Consider the following 5,662-nt stretch of genomic DNA (forward strand, 5'->3'; position numbering starts at 1 on the left):
GTCAGAAGCATGGGAGGGTGAGAGAATTGACTAGAGCCAGAGCAGGGAACAGAACAGGTAGACCGACGAAGTACACTGCTGAGGGGAGCAGCAGGCGGCAGGAGAGATCTACGTGCCATGTGGGACCCTCGCCTGGCAGCTAGGGATCGAACCAGTGCTGCAGAGGCTGCGGGCAGCTTCGCAACCCAGCGCTCAACCACTGTGGCACTGGGGAGGCCCGGTGATCTATTCTTTTACCTGCATCTTGTTTAAATGTCACCCTCCTAGTGAGGACTTCTTTTGTCATTGTTTCCAAAATTGCAATGATTTCCCCAGCTATTCCCATGCTTTAATTTTTTCCCTAGCATGTGTCAGTACCTAACATACTATATAGTTTTATACCTTTTTCTTGTTTATGTTTGTCATTAGCATGTAAGCTCCATAAAAGCTGAGATTTGTCTAAGACAATTCCTAGCCCATAATAGGTGCTCAAAAAACACAAAGTCTAGTACTACCTGTAAATATGTATTGTAGTGATTCAGTCAAAAAGAATCATTCTTTGCTTTGAATCTCTGCTTCAGTAATCAAATACATTTTTTTTTTTTTTTTTTTTTTAAAAGATTTATTTATTTATTTATTTATTTATTTATTTATTTATTTATTTATTTATTTATACAAGCACTGGGTACAGTCAGAAGCGCGGGAGGGTGAGAGAATTCACCAGAGCCAGAGAGGGGAGCAGAGCAGGCAGACTGACGAAATACACTGCTGAGGGGAGCAGCGGGCGGCAGGAGAGGTCTGCGCACCATGTGGGACCCTCGCCCGGTGACCAGGGATCGAACCAGCGCTGCTGAGGCTGCGTGCAGCTGTGCAGCCCAGCGCTCAACCGCTGCGCCACCAGGGGAGGCCCTATCAAATGCACTTTCAAAGCTACAGTTTTTAGTTTGGGTCTTTATAATAATATTTTCCATTTTATTTTGATGTTCCATGTGCTCTTTAATGGTTCCTTCTGCTCACATTGCATATATTTTCCATTTTTGTCCTCACATGATGTCAAATTGCTTAGGGACTGGTCCTTTATTTTACTCTCAAAGGAATTTGTATTAAATGATACAGGTGTAGCTTTTTTTTTTTTTAAAGCTTTATTTATTTATTCATTTATTTATTTATTTATTTATACAAGCACTGGGTACAGTCAGAAACAACGGAGGGTGAGAGAATTCACCAGAGCCAGAGCAGGGAGCAGAACAGGCAGAGTGAAGAAATACACTGCTGAGGGGAGCAGCGGGTGGCAGGAGAGGTCTGTGCGCCATGTGGGACCCTCGCCGTCGGCCGGGGATCGAACCAGCGCTGCAGATGCTGCGGGTAGCTTCGCAACCCAGTGCTCAACCGCTGCACCACTGGGGAGGCCCTAGGTGTAGCTTTCTTGTGGTAAGAAAGGAGGTGAATCAGCAGTTCGTGTTACACAATGTCAATTGACTTACTATGACAATTACCTGTATAGTGTCCTCTCAAGATAAAGCCAGAATGATAGAACATCACAAAGCTAATAAAATATTAGATAGAAAGACCAACAGTTACTTCATGAATTGTGCGGAACTTCAGGCACTAGAAACTCTGTTAGGATGTCACAGGAAATTCTATTTCCCTCCAGTATTTTTTCATGGCAATTCAAGTAAGCTGAAACATAAAAGAATTCATTGCTCTTATATCTTATGCCCTAGAGAACAGTCCATCGAGGCTTAGGTTTGGTTAGATCAGGTTCAGATGATGTTCCTAGGCCTTTAGTTCAGTCTGGTGTGTCCCTGTTTGGCCTTCTCTTGCACGGCATGGAAGTTTGAGACACATAGTGAGTCTGGTGACCACCAGCAACTTCAGACGTGAATCCTCTTTTCTTAGTAAAACAGAAAGGGAAATTTCTATGTAAAGTTTATGTAGGCTGTCACAAAAAGAAGACTTATTGGTCCAATTTTGCAAATTTCTACTCCTGTGGTCAGAGTAGTCAAGAGGCTGTGATGGAAGAGGAGTGAGTGGTTCCCTCAAGGACATGATCATGGTGGATAAAAACATAATGCTTATAGGCCTCCCTGGCGGCACAGCAGTTTGAGCGCAGCGCTGTGAAGCTTTCTGCAGCCTCTGCAGCGCCGTTCGATTCCTGGGTTCAATTCCCGGCCAGCCAGGGAGAATCCCACATAGCACGGCAGATCTCTCCTGCCTCGCCTACTGCTCCCCTCAGCAGTGTTTTTCATCCACCTGCCTGTTCTGCTCCCTGCTCTGTCTCTGGTGAATCCTCTCACCTTCCCGTGCCTCTGGCCTGTACCCCAGCTCTTGTATAAAAATAAATAAATCTTGGGCCTCCCTGGTGGCGCAGGCGGTTGAGCACTGCACTATGAAGCTGTCCACAGCCTCTGCAGCGCGGGTTCGATCCCGTCGGCTGGTGAGAATCCCACATGGTGCAGCAGACCTCTCCTGTCTCACCCACTGCTCTCCTCAGCAGTGTTTTTCGTCAATCTGCCTGTTCTGTTCCCCACTCTGTCTCTGGTGGGTCCTCTCACCCTCCCGCACATCTGGCCTATACCCTGGTTCTTGTATAAAAAATAAATAAATCTTTTTAAAAAATTAAAAAAAAAATCTTAAAAAAAACCCATAATGCTTATAACACCTAGCTTTAATATCTCTAAAATGGATCCAAGGTCTATCATAGAGGGTTGTTGACAGGATTAAATGATATAATTTAGATTTCTTGGTTGTTTGGTTGATATTCAGTCTTCTTTCATCATTGAATTGGAGTCCTTATTTCTATAGTAACACATTATCATTATGCTCTATAAGCTTGTGTTCATTGTTAGTAAATATAAAGTGGAAACAAATGAACTTTATCATTGTCTATTGTTTTATGATTTTAAAATGCTTTCATATACATTATTATTTGAATTAGAAACAATAATCTGGGTGTTGGCATAATTATCACTTTAAAGAAAACAATTAGATTTAGAGAAATGTCCAATATCACAAAGCTGATACACGGCAAGTTCCGGATTCAGAATGTCTCTAATTTTTGTGTTCTTTCTAAGATATTATATGATTATGGACTTGCTTGTAGCAGGTATTAAATTTTCCACAGAGTCAAATGAGCCTTTGATATATAACAGACTTTTGTTTAGAATCAGAAAATTTAGATAACATTTTATAGAGTATGAGAAGTTTTACCATTAAAAAGAATTCTGATCTTTTGATATTGAATGTATTTTAAACCAACATTATGAAAATAGCCATATGAGTAAGTTGGTAGGAAGTTAAAGAAAAAAATTCACCTTATTTCCAGATCTGCAAAAGAGATACCAAATGAAGATCAAATCTCCCAATATTTATGTATCTTACAAAAGTTACACTTTAAAGCTTTATACTTTTTTTTTTTCAGGGTGGGTAAAGAAACCTTTAATGAGGATTTAAGGTGCAAGAGGAAGATGTTGTAGAGGACCAGCAACAACCCCAGCCACCTCATGTGTACATGGCTCCAAGGAAGTTCTCAAGTCTATACTTCCGCTGTAGCTTTTGAGCCTTATCTCATCTGTGCTTCTCATAAGTGTCATCATCAGTGGGCAGTTCATGGCAGCACAGGGAGCAGGAATTTGTCTTGCTTAGTCAGGACAGAATGCAGCTGGAATGGAAGAGGTGATGACAAGCCATCTCAATGGTAGTCTCCTCCTCTTCAAATTCCAAAATACAAATGGGGCACTTGAGCTCAGCCTGAGAGCCCCTGATGACTGTCCTGAGGAGGTTCTCAACTACAGTCTTGGCAGCAGGTGGTGGCAGGTGGTGATCCCAAGCTACTACCAACCCCAAGTCTTCAAATCCATCCTATTCAAAAATGACTGTAGTGGTAGGAAGGGCCGCTGAGCAGGTTTTCTATGATCCAGCAGACAGGTAAAGGAGAATCTTGGAGCCCTTGGTGGGTTTCTCAGGCTTTTATTGAGCTTCACATGTAGTGTGGCAAAGAGGACATGGCAGGCAGGGGTGTTGGGGGGCCAGGAGGCCGGGAGGCCTCCAAGACCCCAGCAAGTCTACACACTGGGTTCCCTAGCTTCTTTCTTCCCTTCTCTCTCCTACCTATCTCCTGCTTCTGCTTCTGTTGGTGATTATTTCAATACTCCCATGGCCCACTGAAGTAAACAATACAACAATGTAACAACTGCAGGTGCCCCATCAGGCAGGGCAATCCTGATGGTGGGAGGGCAGAAAAGCCTGAAAACCATTTACCCTACAGTGTTGGGGTGAGCTCCAGCAGCATGTTGGTTGGGGTCTCCTGTTTGGAGTTCAACGGCTCACAGTCATGTTCACTGAAATAGGACATCATGGCTGCAGGCAGTCTGACACAGTCCTGGGACCTGGACTGCGCCCACTTAGCTTGGACCAATTGACTGCTACAGCTTTGTTTTTTTGTAGGCTGTGAGTGTCATGTATCTGGATGTCTTTAGGAAGAAGGCAGCAAAACACATACTCATGATTTGACAAAGATATATGTGGGAGGAGTGACTATATTTGTAGCTTTCAAACCGAGGTTCTTAATGGCACACATTATGGCCGCTTGACAAGTATCAGTGTTCATTGAACTCTAATCTGTGAGTTGTTTTTGAGGGTTCTTCTAATTTCTTTATGGTTCTTTATATATTCAATAATAAGCCATTTAGTTTTTATTTTTAAAGATTTATTTATGCATACAAGAGCCAGAGGTGTGTGTGTGTCGGGGGGGTGGTGGTAAGAGGATTCACCAGAGACAGAGTGGGGAGCAACAGGCAGATTGACTGAAATACACTGTGGATGAGTCAGGAGAGGTCTGCTGCGCCATGTTGGTTGCTCCCTGTCTGCCTGGGGATTGAACTCATGCTGTGGAGGCTGCGGATAGCTTCATAGGTTGCGTCTTAACCCCTTGCACCACCAGGGAGGCCCTAAGCCATTTAGTTTTTGATGTATTGAAAAAAAACAAAAAGAATCTAGACCCAAACTAGTATCAGACTAAAATGAAAATGATAAGTGTGTATTCTGGCAACCAGATCTTTAAGGAAAAATGCTTTATTCTGCTCTTCACTGTATAATAACTACCCCTTACTTCAAGACTCAGTGCTTTATTTAATTTTGATGTACCCTGAGGGGGTCTAGGACACTATCAAGCACTCACTCTTTGCTCCAGGGTTTCTTAAATTACCTGCCTGTAAATCTCAACCCACAGCTGCATTCAGTTCCCATGGCAACCTACTTGATGTCAATATATGTTCGAGCATATTTAGGTCATTTAAAAACCAAAAGATGTGCTTAAAAAGGCAATACATAAAGCAAATGCAAAATGGATGTTTGAGTATTATTATTTATTTATTTTTAGGTTTGGAGACTATAAAAGAAAAAAAACATCAATTGACAGCAACCTTTAAGATGTTTGCAGCGGTCTGGGCTTAGGTTTACAAGCTTAGTATGAGAGAGTAGAGTTTTGATCTCTAAGATGACTAATAGTTGGGTTGGCTGCTATAGGAATAAGAAAAGAACTATTCATCTGTGACATGTTGATTTTACCAGATTCTTTGTGATGAATTATGTTCAATAAGCCCAATGCAGATGTGTGAAGCACTGCCTTGGCTCTGCTGGCTGAGACCATGGAAACCGTGGGAAGCAAGGTCTCTATTTCTGC

At 42.5% G+C, this 5,662-nt stretch overlaps 1 pseudogene; it reads right to left on the reverse strand.

Annotated features, from left to right (window-relative positions):
* Positions 1–3,480: 3,480 nt before the first annotated feature.
* On the reverse strand, positions 3,481–4,336 carry LOC119240371 (E3 ubiquitin-protein ligase RNF181-like; annotated as a pseudogene).
* Positions 4,337–5,662: the final 1,326 nt, after the last annotated feature.

This window comes from Talpa occidentalis, unplaced genomic scaffold, assembly GCF_014898055.3.
Source record: "Talpa occidentalis isolate TD23 unplaced genomic scaffold, MPIMG_talOcc4v2.1, whole genome shotgun sequence".
NCBI lineage: Eukaryota > Metazoa > Chordata > Mammalia > Eulipotyphla > Talpidae > Talpa > Talpa occidentalis.